The 17,018-nt window shown below is 36.9% G+C and overlaps 1 long non-coding RNA gene across 1 annotated transcript; it reads left to right on the forward strand.

Annotated features, from left to right (window-relative positions):
* Window positions 1–5,152: 5,152 nt before the first annotated feature.
* On the forward strand, window positions 5,153–5,818 carry LOC115276031. Its single transcript, XR_003901781.1, has 2 exons — window positions 5,153–5,189; window positions 5,584–5,818. It is a non-coding gene; the product is annotated as an uncharacterized LOC115276031 (long non-coding RNA).
* Window positions 5,819–17,018: the final 11,200 nt, after the last annotated feature.

Raw genomic sequence — 17,018 nt, forward strand, 5'->3', positions numbered from 1 at the left:
CCACTTTCCTACAAATGGCCAGATTTCATTCTTTCTCATTGCCATGTAGTACTCCATTGTGTATATATACCACATCTTCTTGATCCACTCATCAGGTGATGGACATTTAGGCTCTTTCCATGTTTTGGCTATTGTTGACAGTGTTGCTATGAACATTGGGGTACATGTGCTCCTATGCATCAGCACTTCTGTATCCCTTGGGTAAATCCCCAGCAGTGCTATTGCTGGATCATAAGGGAGTTCTATGGATAACTTTTTGAGGAACCTCCACACTGTTTTCCAGAGTGGCTGCACCAGTTTACATTCCCACCAACAGTGTAGGAGGGTGCCGGTCTCTCCACACCCTCGCCAGCATCTATAGTCTCTTGATTTGTTCATTTTAGCCACCCTCTAAGTGTCTTCTAGCTTTGAATCAAATATTTTAAAGCTGGAAGACACTTAGAGGCTCCCTAACCCTAATCCTGAACTTTTCCAGATAAAAATAGGGAAACCCAGGATTAAAGAGCATGGTTAAATGACAAAGCTAACCAATGGCAGAGTCATTTTCATAATAAAGTTGTCTTTTTTAGTATTCCTAAGTTTTATCATAAACATCATAATCTTAGTACATCTATAGAATGAAAACAGAGCCTACCATTTTCATGTAACACTGACTGCCAGCTACTTGGAAGTTCTTAGACGTCTTTACATTAGCGGATGACCCAAATTGTGTAAGCTTCTTAAGATAAACATGTAAGGTATAGGCCAGTGTGCATAATGGGCCAAAATTAAGTTTTTATTATTTTTATTTTTTGAACACAATAAAGTTACATTAGAAATATTTACAATTGAAGAACTTTATCAGAGTTACCCCAGTGCTTTTTCATCACATGTATATCGACTGCCAATTGTGGGTCACTTGTTCTTTCTTCTAGGTGCTGGGGATTAAAGATACACAATGAACAAACCAAATCTAGCTTTCAGGGAACTTACGTCTTATTGAGAAATTTACATGAAACTGAGGATAGTTTAAAGTGAGCTAGATAAATTGCTCTTACATGCAATTGAAAGTAATTGTAAAAATAATTTCCATAATCTTTATCCTGAGGAAAAAAAATAAATCTATAGAGATCACAGTGCTTAGGATCACATTTGTTAAAATACAAGCATGGGAAGCAAAGATACAAGTATCTTTTTATGGTAGCAAGGTATTAGGCATTTTATAGCTTTATGTTTACCAGTTTACTACAGAAGTGCTAATTCATTCATTCATTCATTTTTAGCATTTTGAATTTTCCCTCCCATCAGATGTCCTGAATGTGGCTTACCATCTCTTAGCCTAAATGAGGAAGATATTTTCATTTGAGATTCTTTTAGGGACTGAATACTGCTTAACCTAACCAGATTTACAGCTCTACTTAATGCCACCAAACCTATAGTCATATGTTTTTCACTGGGCAGTGGAGCCACCACTGTTTTGCTGTTATGAACAAACGTGATAATGGGAATTTTCATGCTCACATGGACAAGTATGTTTATAGAGTAAATTCTGACAGGAAAGACTCTGACTTGAAAGGTTGTCAATTATTTATTTAATAGATATTATCAACATGTTCTCCACAGCATTTGTGCCTATTCACATACCAACCAACAATATATGAACTTGATGGTCCTACTTGTGCAAAAACCTTGTCCTCCTAATTGGAAGTGCTTTTCTAATATTGTTCCACTTTTTATAAGTCAGGATGAATGTCTTTCACTTGATATTTGACGGGATCTAGATTTTATACCTCTGGATAGTTGGGTAGGTTCCAGAAAAAAAAAGAAAGAAAGAAAAGTAGTGGATGAATTTGGAGGCTGCATTTCCACTTATTTTAGCAAAAGAAACATTGCCAAATTAAAAAAGTACAAAGTTATTTGATGGTAGGAATACTTTTGGCATATCTTTTCTCTTTGACAAAAATCCTTATTTTGGATATGTGGATATTTCTATTGACTTTGGTTTCACAGAACTATGTAGGTGTTTTCCTTCCATGAATAAGAATGAGTTCGTTTGAAAGTATTGAAAGACAGACAGTGTCCTGTGTACACAAAACCAGTTTTGTTGTTGTTTTTTTAAAATTTTCTTGCTACCTTATGCTGAATCAACGCACCAAGGCTGTGGAACAATGGGTATAGCTTCTCCCCTTGGAATTTCCTGGAGGTGATTATTTTCTGATGGAATTGTATTCCACTTGGCAATACCTTATTTGGAGGGAGAGTAGCTTAGAATTCTTTTGACTTCCTGTGAGTTACATAGTTGTCTTAACTTTTGTAAAATTTGAACCACATCTACAAATGATGACATCTGTTTAATTTGACCATATGTTATTTTAGTGGCAAACGGCTAGCTACCTAGTATTAAGCTAAAATGCACAGGATATAGACATAAGGGTTAACTTGTAAGTCTTTAAACAAAATGCTAATTACAACGTAATACAGTTCATCACATCATTTTTAAAGATAAACATTTAGGTCTAAAAGGTACTGATTAGATTTCATGTCATTATTTATGCGTTTTATGAATTAATATCAACAATATGTTACATTATTCATTAACTTTGGAGGGTAACTATATTATAAAGGCTGCTTTTCAATAAAATTTAATGGGGTTCATATCAAAATTCAGTGACAGAAACTAGTAAGATTAAAAGTAGCATTTTGATTGACAGCTAGAAATCAAACTCAAGAATCTCATATTAAAAAAAACCCTCAAATGAAGTGCCCGCTCTGACATTTGGAGGTGCTATATGGATGTCATAGCATTTTGTTGTATTAAATCAGTGATAGTAGAGGAAAACATATTTCTTCTGAACCTGGTGGTTTTAGGGTTCTTTACCATATTTCCCTAATTAGTGCCTTTATTTTCTGTTCAGTGTCCTTTTTTTTTCTTTTTCTGATTAGCAGGAATTTTCAAACTGTACACATTCCCTGATATTTTTTTCTTCGAAAAAAGAAACATTGGAGAAAACCTAACATTTATGGAGTGCTTACAGCATGTAATACAAAGTTTTGTGCCGGTGCTTCACTTAACTCATTTGGTAGATGGCCTCAGAAAGTACAGGCAGGTACCTTGTAAATGACGCAGCCGTCAAGTAGTGGTGTCATCATTCAAACTCATGACTATTGAACTCTAAAAGCCAATCTCTTGCCACCACTATATTACTCTAATCAGACTAGCCAGTGGGGAAAAGGGGCCTGTTAGCAGCTGTTTGAACTGACCAATGTAGGTGTCTCAGCTTACTGTATCTTGCAGTGCATTTCAGGAACCGTTGCTTTGCAACTGGGGTAGAGAATCAGTCATTTGCTCTTTTATTATTCCTCTGTGTGATGATCTAAAATAAATGAGAATTTGCATTTTTTTAAGTTCTACATAAAGGTCATGATATTTATGACCACATTTAATCCTCATTTTAAATTTGTGAGGTCAAGATGGACAAATAGAGGCTGGTGAGCTTGCTCACAGTGGCAGGTGGCAAGTGTGGCTCGAAAATTCAGAGGCTCCCAAATGCCCGTGGATGATGTGACATTGACATTTTGTCCTTTAGAGACAAATGTTATAAAAGCAGGTAACTCTTTTTATATTTTCCCCATATCTAAAACACAATAAACTTTTCACTTATCTTCTATTTTTGAAGACATTTTAACTTGAGTTCTCAAATGGGAAAAATGTGACATTTTTTTCTGGTTCCTTAAGATTTTAGGAAATATAAGTGATGATCTTATGACTCTGCCTTTTCCCACCAGAGTGGACCTACTTTTCAGAACCAAAATGTCATTATGTTACCAGTGGGAGATTTGGGAAAATGTTTCAGGTAACAGAATAGTCTATTTTGACACATGTCTCTATTATTCCATTTCAGATATGCCTCAGGTTAAACATATTCCTGAGAACTCTCTCTCAAATAAAAGCCCTTGTAGAATTCCCAAAGAGAAATTTGATGTCCTGTTTCCCTAACACTCATACCAAGGACACATTATATTCTGCTTAGAATATGTGTTCATGAGTTGAAATGGGCTGATAGCAGATCTGAGCTTGAATGTTAACCATATTATTTTAAGAATTACCAAGAACTACAAGCAAAGAAATTAAAAATTCTCAGGTGATTATAGTTTGAGCTGAACTTATTTTAAAAATTAATTTAAAAACTAGAGATATTTGGAGATTAATTTTATGACCTTGTCATTCACATTAAAATAATTAAACAATTCCATTTCAGTATGGTAGTTCTGGAAATGACCTTTCTTTCACTTAGTACTTCAGTATCTATAATATATGCAGCTTTCTTGGTAGCCACGGTTTGTTTTCTTCAATGAGAATTAATTGCTCTGCACTTATTTGACTACACAGGGCATTTCCACCTGTTTGGAAACTATGCTTTATTTGTACCATTTGTGACACATTGTCTCAAAGATGGGACAACTATTCAGAAATATCCCCTTACCATGAGATTTAGGAATTTCAAAGACTCCACATTGTTTTCTTCATATAGAAGACGTTATACACAGAGATACAAAAATTAGGAAGTAATGAGTTTTAGAGATGTCAATTTAACATATCCTATTTAGGTAAAAATTTTATTAAGTGGAACTTTTAGTATTAGATGGTCTCCCTCTCCAAGTTAACCAAATTAGAAAACACTGTTTCTTTCCTTTCTTCCAGAAAGAAAGAAGGAAGGAAGGAAGGAAGGAAGCAAAGAAAGAAAGGAAGGAAGAAAAGAAAGAGAAAGAGAAAGAGAAAGAGAAAGAAAAAGAGAAAGAAAGAAAAAGGAAGAAACAGGTATTTCAAGAAGCATTTTGCATGACTTATTTTACTTCTCCCTTAAACAATACCACCAGATATAGGAATCATTATCCCCGGTTTACAAGTGAACAAGCTGAAGCTTTGTGAAGTTCAATAACTTGCTTGAGGTCATACATATAGCAAGTAGCAGAGTTAGAATTCCAAAATGCTGAATAAATGCTCAGGGAACTAAAGGAAGAAACAAAAAAAGCTGAATCATGTTTACCCTACATTTTATCAAAATCCCAAACACAAGTTAATTGTGTGTAATAATCCAGTGTAATAATATGCAGACTAACAGAGGAGAGACAAATCTGCCGAAGACTCTGGAGACATATCCTCCTTCTGCGTATGGCAGCTTAGTGAAGACCTGAGTTAGCTGATTTGGGTAAGTTTAGTGGAGAACAGGCTGGAGGCCCTTTCCCAGCACCTGCCTCTACCCGCCACTATTCATCTTCTAGACAAGGGAGCTTCCGTTGTTGCATAGGCTCTCCCTATCCCCAACCCTGGTTCTTATAAATATGTGAAGTTTTCAAAGGGCAGGCCCCTCAGTGGGAAAGAATCCAGCTCCCGCTGTGTTCACCTTAGCAGGTATCTCTACGGAATCCTGAGGGATGGGGGTGATCACGTGTTCTCTGCTGTCTCTCTGTTTATAAGGTCGTACCCTATAAACATGACCTACTATTTACACCATGTAGCGTGTGTGTCCACGTTCCCTTTGCACAACGCTCCTGCACCATTTAAAACAAAGCCAGTGGTGAAGATATCTGTTCATTTCACAGGCGATCACTCTGGATGAGAATTCTTTGAAGCCGAACAGTTGAAAGTGTATTCTGTTATCCTTCATACTCACCTAAGCGTTTTGTTTTCTGCTGACTTACACCTGATAATCCCCCAATGTGAACCCAGGCTACTCAGGGATCAGCTTCATCAAAATCAACCCAAAATTCAGAAGAAAATGTTATACACTGGGATTATTCAGCGTGAATCTTCTATGTCAGAAGGAAACATCTTTCAGTAAGTAAAGAGAATCCCACAAGGAAATAAAAATAGGCCATTTCACACCAGTGTTTCTGTCTCTCTCTTTCTTACCTTTACTGTCCTTGTCTTTCACTGTTCCTCCCATGACTTCTCTTTCCTTGACTCCTCTTTCTCCAGTGACTGTGCCATCCAGAAAAGTACAAATGTACAATAAAAATTACTTCCTAAAATCAATGCAATAAAAGCTTCATGTCAATGAGATACATCCTATGATGTGATAAAATGTATTTCTTATTTGTAAATCCATTTAACTATCCTCAGCGACTATGTGATTTCTCCTTTCCCAGACAAATATTTGATTTTCCAGAAAATTCAATATTTGGGGTTCTTATAAATTTCAAGCTGATGTTAAGGGAGATGTAGAAAATACGCAATTCATAACAGGAAGAAAGTCTATATCTTCTTTCATTTAATTTCAAAGGAATCTCAAGTGATTTTTTTCTCTCACTTTTTAAATACCTCAATATCATATTGGTAAAAAAATACAACCCATGAAACATAGAACCATAATTTGAAATTAACAAACAAATCTGGTGCACTCATCTGTTACTATTACTTTCATTACTTTCAAAACCTCACACTTCTGCAATTTATTACCAGTATTATTTAGTACAATATTTAATCAGTTGAACGAAAGTTTTAAAGGTTCATAACATCAGTTCTGGAGAGAAAGAAGGCCTGTCATACACTTTTGGTGAAACTGGAACTTGATGAAACCTAGTCTCAAATGAAATCTGGCAATGTTTTTACCAAATCAGAAATATATTTGAAATTTAAAGTGCATCAATATATAAGCACACTGATGTCGGATATGTCATTTGTAAATATCTTCTCCCATTTGGCAGGTTGCCCTCCGTTTTGTTTTGTTTTGTTGATGGTTTCCTTTGCTGTGCAAAAGCTTTTTTATTTTGATGTAGTCCCAATAGTTTACTTTTGCTTTTGTTTCCCTTGCCTTAGGAGACATATCTAGAAAAATGTTGCTACTCTTGATGTCAAAGATATTACTGCCTATGTTCTCTTCTAGGATTTTTATGGTTTCAGGTCTCAACATTTAGCTCTTTAATCCATTTTGAATTTATTTTTGTGTATGGTTGAAATAAGTGGTCCAGTTTCATTCTTTCACAGGTAGCTGTCCTGTTTCCCCAATACCATTTGTTGAAGAGACTGTCTTTTCTCCCATTGGATATTCTTGCCCTCTTTGTCATAGATTAACTGGCCATATAAGCATGGGTTTAATATCCAAAATATATAAAGAACTTATACAGCTCAACACCAAAAACCAAAAAACCCAATTTAAAAATGGGCGGAGGACCTGAGAGGACATTTTTCCAGAGAAGACACAGATGGCCAACAGTGAGACGATGCTCAACATCAGTAATCAGCAGGGAAATGCAAATCAAAACCACAGTGAGTTATCACCTTACACCTGTCAGAAAGGCTAAAATCAAAAAGACAAGAAATAAGAAGTGTTGGCAAGGATGTGGAGAAAAAGGAACCCTCATGTACTGTCTGTAAAAATGTAAATTGGTGCAGCCACGGAGGAAAACAGTTGGAGATTCTTGAAAAAATTAACAATAGAGGTACCATATGATCCAATAATTCCAGTACTGAATATTTACCTGAAGAAAACAAAAATACCCATTTGAAAGGATATATGCATTCCTGCTTATTAAAGCATTATTTATAATAGCCAAGATATGGAAGCAACCTAAGTATCCATACATAGATGAATGGATAAGGACAATGTAGTACATGCACACACACACACACACACACACACACACACAGAGGAATATCATACAGCCATAGAAAGAAAGATTTTGCTGATTGTGACAACATGGATGGACCCAGCGGGTATTATGCTATGTGAAATAAGTCAGGCTGAAAAAGACAAATATTGTATAATTTCACTTACATGTGGAATCGAAAAAACTAAACAAATGAATAAACAAAAAGTAGAATCAGACCTGGAACAAACTGATGGTTTCCAGAAGGAAGGGGGTGAGAAGAGGAGCAAAAGGGATGAAAAGGAGTAGAGATACAGGCTGAAAGTTATGGAATGAAAACATAATGGGAGTAAAAGGCACAGTATAGAGCATGTGGTCAGTGATGCTACAATGGTGCTGTATGGTGACAGATGGCTCCACGCTTGGGGGGAGCTTAGCATAGTGTATAGACGTGTTGCATCACTATGCTGTGCCCTGAAACTAATGTAATATTGTGTGTCAACTATACTCAGAAAAGGGTTTTTTGGTTTTTTTTTTAAATATTTAGTTATTTTTGAGAGAGAGAGCGAGCATGAGCAGGGGAGGGCAGGGGGACACAGAATCTGAAACAGGTTCTAGCCTCTGAGCTGTCAGCACAGAGCCTGACGTGGGGCTCGAACTCACAAACCAGGAATCATGACCTGAGCCAAAGTCAGATGTTTAACCAACTGAGCCACTCAAGCAACCCCCAAAAAAGTTTTTAAATATAAGTACACTGATCTGATTGTAGCTCTCTTCATAAGAACAATTAATAAGTCACTGGAATTAAGCTTCTCGTTAAGTGCATTATGGTATAGCCATATGACAGACACTGTTGTAATGTAGATATGTATATGTTGATTGAATTAAAACCTTCAAGATGCATTATTAAGTGAAAATTATGGTATAGAAAAGTAAGAATAGTATGATTATTTTTTAAGTTTAAAAAATACAGATGTAGCAATATGCATGGAAACTGTTCTGAAGTTACAGACAATTACCTGTTAATAGTGGCTCCCTCGGGGAAGAGGGACTCGGTGTTTGGGGTTGTAGAAGACTTAGCTTTCATTATATTATTCTCTGATCATTTATCATATCTAATTATGTGAATGTATAACTTTATTTTTTAAATATGAAGAGGCTAGTGAAACTATAGACTATTTGGACATTAAAATATACCGATAAATATAATTTGGAGAAGATTAGCTTGTGTCTTACACTAGTAAAACTTTGCAATATATATCTGGAACTTATTCTGCATCCTCTATTTAAAAGGAATCCTGATTTTAAGCTAAGATGCTCAGGATTCCTGGAGCATGATTAAAATTTTTTTTAACATTTTATTTATTTTTGAGAGAGAGAGAGACAGAGTATGAGTAGGGTTGGGGCAGAGAGAGAGGGAGACACATAATCCCAAGGAGGCTCCAGGTTCTAAGCTGTCAGTATAGTGCCCGACTCAGGGCTTGAACTCATGAACTATGAGATCATGACCTGAGCCAAAGTTGGAAGCTTAACCAACTGAGCCACCCAGGCGCCTGTCCTGGAGCAGATTTTAGAATGACTGGCTGGAATTGGATATGCAGAGCTCAGAAGAAAATGCTTAGAGACAGGAAAGAGTGAACAACTCCTAATGTGTGTTTGCTCAGGCCATAACAGCCAAAGCAATTTAATCAGAGGCAAGGAATACTGGCAGGAAGCAATCTCCTGTTCTCCATGTCATCATTGGAATAGACACTAAGCCTCTTCCTCCTCTGTATGCCTTAGCAGGCCTCCCGTGGACTCTTGCCCTACTCAGCCATCAATGGTCCCTTGGTCATTAAAGAGGTGTCCATGATCCCTCTTTGGATGCCCTGGTACTCTGCATGTAAATGTAGGTATAGAGTCCATAGTCACTGCACTGTGGGCCCTGGTGCCAGCCAGGGTGTGGCCCTAGATGTCACTACCTGCCAATACCTGTACCAGGAATGAAGTAGCTGATCTTTGAGTATCCAATTTCAATGGGAAATGCACTTTTTCTTCTGTTCTTAGTTTTGCTGGTAGGTCCAGATCAAAGTCAAAACAATTCAGGGGATACCACACTGGGAAGCCCTCAAAATCTTTCTTCTCTTCTGGTATCCTCTTTTCTTCCCTCCACACTGAAACCAAACTTGCATATCATAAAGCTCTTTTACTCTCAGCATGGATTATGCTACCTGAGAGGTTAGAGGTGAACGTGAATTCTTGGCATGAACTCCAGAGTTGGATTTAATATGTCAGCTTTAATATGTCTCTTGTTAGATTTGTTGTACTTTGCTAAAATTAAAATGGCAGCTACTCGGTCTACACAAGCAGAAGGAAGCATATTGCCTTTTAATATGGCTTCAGTGATGACTTGGTTCCTGTGCCTGTTTTCTAAGGCACAAAGCAGAAGGCTATTAATCTGGATCACATGAGATATCCCATATTTAGCATATCATAACCTCGAATTGCTTTCCCCCACTCAATATGGTAGTTAAAAATGCAAGACTTTGGGGTCATGGATCTGAATTCTCACTAGCTGCACAATCTAATGAAAGTAAGCAATCTAATATCTTTGAGTCTCACTTCTCTTATATACAAGGGTAGGTGTGAAAAATAAAGATTAGAACAATTGTGAACTACCTGGGCAGGTAGAGTTCCACAAACCTGAGGAATTGGGGTGGTTACTACTCTTTCTTCAACCCATTAATGGCACTACCTTACACTGGTCATCAGAGCTGGAAACATTTAAGTATTTTAGAATCAAACTCATTGCTTCCGCCTTCTAAGTTCAACCCATCACAATGGACTCTAAAGCTCTCCTCCATTCCCATTACCCATTTTCCCCTCTCCCACACCAACATCAACCCTCAGTTTCTTCTCAGTATTAAAGAGTATCTTATGGTTTGCCTCCCTTTCTCTCCTTAACTATTTTTTTTCACTTCCCCTCCCCTACGGTCCTCTATTAAGTTTCTCCTGTTCCATGTATTGGTGAAAACATATGGTAACTTTCTCTGCCTAACTTATTTCACTTAGCATGACACCCTCAATTTCCATCCACATTGCTACAAATGGCCAGATTTCATTCTTTCTCATTGCCATTGTATAGATAAACCACATCTTCTTGATCCATTCATCAGTTGATGGACATTTAGGCTCTTTCCATTATTTGACTGTTGTTGAAAGTGCTGCTATGAACATTGGGGTATATGTGCCCCTGTGCATCTGCACTCCTGTATCCCTTGGGTAAATTCCTAGCAGTACTAGTGCTCGGTCATAAGGGAGTTCTATTGTTAATTTTTTGAGAAACCTCCACACTGTTTTCCAGAGTGGCTGCACTAGTTTACATTCCGACCAACAGTGTAGGAGGGTACCCATTTCTCCACATCCTCACCAACATCTATAGTCTCCTGATTTGTTCATTTTCAACACTCTGGCATGAGGTGGTTATCTCAGTGTGATTTTGATTTGTATTTTCCTGACAATGAGTGATGTTGAGGATCATTTCATGTGTCTGTTGACCATCTGGATGTTCTCTTTGGAGAAGTATTTGTTCATGTCTTCTGCCCATTTCTTCACCAGATTATTTGTTTTTTGGGTGTGAAATTTGGTGCGTTCCTGTAGCGGCCCACCGCGACAATCTGAAAAGAGACCCGAGGCAAGGGAATGAGGAAGAAAGAGGAGACAGAAAGTCAGGGGACAGGAGGGACACTCAGAGCCATCGCACCAAAAGTGTCATTCTTTATTAGCAGTTTGTAGCTTTTATACAATAACCACAGAAGCTACTGTCGAATAAGCAAAGCATAAAAATAGGCCAAGTTCCTTATTTTCCAGACTGTCCCCCTTGTGACCCTGCTTGCTAAAGCATACTTCCCTATGACCTCATGGAAGGATGAGAACTCTCAAGGGATAAGGAGGAGGAATTGTGGTAGACCCTTATTTTTAAAGGTCAGGGACTGACCGGACCTTAGCATTTAACCACATCAGGGGCACGTGTGCAGGGCGCATGGAAGAGTCCCGAGAGCTGTTGCTCTACTTGTGGGAGGGCACGTCCCCTTGACAAGAAGGGGAACTTCCCTCTAAGGAGCTATAGTTCGACCGGTCACTCCTCCTGTGCTGCCGCTTCCCACAAGTTCCTAATAGATTTTGGATACTAGTCCTTTATCTGATATGTCATTTGCAACTATCATTTCCCATTCTACCGGTTGCCTATTAGTTTTATTGATTGTTTCCTTTGCCATGCAGAAGCTTTTGATCTTGATGAGGTCCCAATAGTTCATTTTTGCTTTTGATTCCCTTGCCTTTGGGGATGTGTTGAGTAAAAAGAATGCTGTGACTGAGGTCAAGGAGGTTGTTTCCTACTTTCTCCTCTAGGGTTTTGATGGTTTCCTGTCTCACATTCAGGTCTTTCATTCATTTTAAGTTTATTTTTGTGTTTGGTGTAAGAATGTGGTCTAGTTTCATTCTTCTGAATGTTGCTGTCCTCCTCTCCCAGTCCCATCTGTTAAAAAGACTGTCTTTTTTCCGTTGGATACTCTTTCCTGCTTTGTCAAAGATTAATTGGCCGTACATTTGTGGGTCCAGTTCTGGGCTCTCTATTTCATTGGTCTGTGTGTCTGTTTTTGTGCCAATACCATACTGTCTTGATGATTATCATTTTGAATCTGTAAGATCTGAAGTGATCATACATCTTTTATTACTGATATTGGTAATTTATATTCTTTTTGGTAATCAGTTTAGAAAGGAATTTATCAATTTTGTTGATCTTTCAAAGAACCTAATTTCTTTTCTTTTCTTTTTTTTTTTTTAGAGAGAGAGCACATGAACATGAGTGTGGGAGGGGCAGAGGGTGGAGAAAGAGAGAGAATCTTAAGCAGTCTCCATGCCCAATGCAGAGCCTACACAGGGCTCCATCTCATGACCATGAGATTATGACCTGAGCTAAAATCAAGAGTCAGATGCTTAACCAACTAAGTCCCCTGGGCGTATCTCAAAGAACCTAATTTTTAATTTACTGTATTAATCTTTTATATTGCTTATATTTTATAATTTTTTGTCCCTTCTATTTTTTCCATTTACTTTGCTCCTGTTTTTCTAGCTTTCAAATATAGAACCATAGGCAATTGATTTTATACTACATTTATTTTGAATTTAAAGCTTTTAAATTCCTCTCTGAGCCCCACTTGAACTGCATTCATAAAAATTTGATGTATTTTTATTTATTTGTAAAGATTTTCTAATTTCTCTTATGATTTCTCTTTTGACTTTGGGGATTATTTAAAAATGAATTATTTAACTTCCAAATATTTGGGGTTATCTTGAATATATTCTTGGTTTTGAGTTCTATTGCATTGTTATCAGACAACATACTTTATATGATATATGTTTTTAAAATTTATTTATATTTGTTTCAATTACTTCCACATTGTTTATCATGGTAAATACACTGCATGTCCTTGAAAAGTAGTATATCTGCAAATACTGGGGGTAGTGCTCTGTAGTTATAAATAAGATCAAGGTTGTTGATGGTATACAAATTTTTCTCTATTGTAACAACTACTGAAAGAAGGATCATTATTTTTGAAGCTCAGTTTTCTTTTATGTATTTGAAGTTTTGGACTGGATAACACATAAGGACACTAATGATCTTGCTGAACTGAAAGTTTTAAGATAGAACTTGAACTTGCATTATGTTTAAGGTCACTCTTTCCTGGAAAGTTAGGCAATTTTAGATTACTTGCCACTGTTCTAGTATCATTTGTCCTAAGGAAAATTTTTTTTAAATTATGGGTATAAGCCTATTCTCCTCTTTGAATTTTAGAGCTGTCATTTATATTAAGGAAAGACCTATGACTCAGAATGAAATAAACATCACATTTTTGAATGCAGTAATAGTAGGTACTCTGAACAGTTCTATGTAAATATACTTGTTTTTTTTTTTTTTTTTTTTTTTTTTTTTTTGAGAGCAAAAGAGACAGAGAGAAGGAGACACAAAATGCAAAGCAGGCTCTAGGCTCTGAGCTATCAGTACTGAGCCTGATACGAAGCTTGAACCCATGAACCATGAGATCATGACCTGAGCCAAAGGTGGAAGCTCAACGAACTGAGCCACCCAGGGGCCCTGAGTCCTGTGTCAATATTCTTTAAAAAGAGCAAATCGTTTGTTCAAAGAGCTTATATAAAAAAGATTATTGTGATAAAAATATTAACTACTCTGTCAGTAGTCAAGAATTGATAAATGGAAACTGAGAGGTTAAAATCACTTGACAATCTCATTTGACCGCTCTGTACTTTTTTTTTTTTTTGGTTAGTATCGTTCAGTTTTTTTGGATTTTTTTTTTATAACTGCACTATTCTTTCTAATTCTTACTCTCAGCAATTTTCTTCAGTAGACATATCATATTTTCTCTTGATGTTCAGAGTTACTTTGAATATTTTGAGGACTTGATACATAAACTCTTTTCTCATGACTTGCCAGTGAGGTCTATCTTCACTTAGACACTGTGCAGTTAATTGGGATTGTACCTATGATCTCTGAGAATTCTCTGCTCCACTTATAATGTCTTATTCCAGAAAATACCACTAGGCTGTTCTTTCATTGACACTGTTCATAATTTGAACCAGGAGTGGAAACTTAATTTAAGAGTAGTGTAGACAAAAAAAAAAAAAAAAAAAAAAAGGCAGGGTCACCTGGGTGGCTCAGTCTGTTAAGCATCCAACTCTTGGTTTTGGCTCAGGTCATGTCTCAAGGTTTGTAAGTTTGAGCCCCACTTTTGGCTCTGTGCTGATAGTGCAGAGCCTGCTTGGGATTCTCTTTCTCTCTCTCTCTCTCTCTCTCTCTCTCTCTCTTTCTCCCTCTGCCCCTCCCTCCCTCTCTCTCTTTCTTTCCCTCCCTCTCTGCCTCTCCCACTCTCCCCCCCTCTCTCTCCCTCTGTCTCTCAAAATATATAAGTAAATAAACTTAAAAAGAAAAGAACTGTATTTTTAGGTTTAGTAGTACCCATACTCTTTAGCAGGGATGAAGGGTCGTGCTAAATAACAAGATGATCAGTTTCTGGGATCCAGAAATAGAGAATATGGGGCAGATAAACCAATTTGAGGTAAAAGAAATAGAAAACATGAAGATCATGAGTCATGACATAAAAACAGAGAGTTGCTGGTCTCCATGGTTGCCTTGATTCTTGATTATTCATTCATTATACAAATATTTACAAGTACCAGAGAATATTCTAGATGCTGGAAATGTGGCAATAAAAGTGAAATCTTTCTTGTTTCAATTCTATTCCAAGTATATGTGTATATTGACTTTTCTATTATTGAGATTGGGTTTTATTTACTAAAATTCAAAACAGCCTAAAGAATATACTAGGAAAATGCTGATCTTAAAGTAACATTTTATAGTAGTACATTTATAACGTAATTCTCTCTTTTGTCACCAGGGAGAAAAATGAAGAGACTTTGGGGGAAAAATACTCTATTCATATAGTTGTTGACTTTGTCAACAGTTTTGTATACTATAAACTGAGGTTCATATCTGCATTGAATTATTTCATGTAGAGTTACACGGCAGACAAAATCAAGAAACAAAGCTTCTAAAATTGGTTAACTGAAAATCAAGAGGTAGAGAAAAAAATAAAGTCTTGTCTGTTAAAGCTTATGAACATACATACTTCTTCCAACTAAATTTTATTTTTTTAAATTTTTTAAATGTTTTATTTATTTTTTGAGAGAGAGAGAGAGAGAGAGAGAGAGAGAGAGAGAGTGTGTGTGAGCAGGGGAGGGTCACAGAGAGAGAGAGACTTCGAATATGAAGTCAGGCTCCAGGCTCTGAGCTAGTTATCAGCACAGAGCCCAATGTGGGACTTGAACCCATGAACCATGAGATCATGACCTGAGTCAAAGTTGGATGCTTAACTGACTGAGCCACTCAGGTGCCCCTCAACTAAATTTTAAATCTGTTTTACTTATAATTGCTTTTTTATAATTTAGACTCAAGTCGTGGTTTTCCTTATCAAACTTTCAACTAATGGAATTGCAATTGCTTCGACTCCAGATCTAGGTGGACATTAGTTGATCATCTTATGCTTTAATACTGGGTTCTTACTGAATGACAGATAATAGCACTCTATAGTGTTAGGTATCTAAGTGTTTTAAATAAATTAGTGCATTTAATCCCTGTTATAGCCGGTGTCATCGGTACTCTGATCACCCCCACTTTACAGATAAGCTGACGAAAGGTAGAAGAGGTTTTATAATCGGCCAGGTTATACTGCAAGTCAGTGTCAGGGCTGGGATTCAACCCAGGACGTCTCGCTGTGGACTCCATGCTGTCAGTTACTTTGCTATACGCTCTTGTTCCCTTCCGGTTTCCTGATACTGACATCTCAAAGCTGATCTGTTTTGGGACCTGCCCTATACCAACTGGTTAGAGTACTCTCAAACTCATTTTGTACCTCTGACCACTTTGATCAGAAAGGAGTGTTTGTGCACATTCAAGAAAATGTGATAATTTAAACAGGTGTCATGGTTCTAATCATATTCACCCCCAGTTAGAATAGAGGCAATATGCTTTAATTATTTGTTCTGTCTTTAAGATAAGATTTTACTGAGAACAATAAAACAGTTTTATAAAAATCTAATAAAATTCAACAAGTTAAAAATCTACTAAAATTCAACAAGCTAAAAACTCACAAGTCAGTGTGATGTCTTCATATAAGTTAGATTTTCTTTTCCAGCTGTTGAGTGGAATGACATTTCTAAACCTCCAATTTCTTTTTTGATTTAAGCAGTTTGAGATATAATTGATACATGACAAATGTCTAATTGACACATTTATTGTGACATGAAAAATGTGTAATTTGAGGTCTCCTGGGTGGCTCAGTTGGTTAAGCATGCAACTCTTGATTTTGGATCAGGTCAATCTCCAGCTTGTGAGTTTGAGCACCACATCAGGTTCTGTACTCACAGTGCAGAGCCTGTTTGTGATTCTCTCTTTCTCTATCCTTCTTTCTCTGTCTCTCTCTCTCAAAAATAAGTAAAAAAAAAAAAAAAAAACTTAAAAAATTGTTCTGAATAAATAAAATGTGTAATATGATATGTTTTAACATATTTATATATCAATGAAGCCATCACCACAATGAAGATAATACACATACTTCATTATCCACAAAAGTTTGTGTTTCTATAATTCTGCCCTCAAGCACCTCCCCATCACCCTTTACCAGGCAACGGATGATCTGCTCTCTATACTATATATTAGTTTGCATTTTCTATAATTTTATTAAATGGCTTTGGGGTGCTTGGGTGGCTTAGTTGGTTGAGCATCTGACTTTGGCTCAGGTCGTGATCTCACAGTTCATGGGTTCTAGCCCAGTGTCAGGCTTTGTGCTGATGGTGAGGCGCCTGCTTAGGATTCTCTCTCAGCTCCTCCTGGC

The sequence above is a fragment of the Suricata suricatta genome, chromosome 13, assembly GCF_006229205.1.
Source record: "Suricata suricatta isolate VVHF042 chromosome 13, meerkat_22Aug2017_6uvM2_HiC, whole genome shotgun sequence".
Taxonomy (NCBI): domain Eukaryota; kingdom Metazoa; phylum Chordata; class Mammalia; order Carnivora; family Herpestidae; genus Suricata; species Suricata suricatta.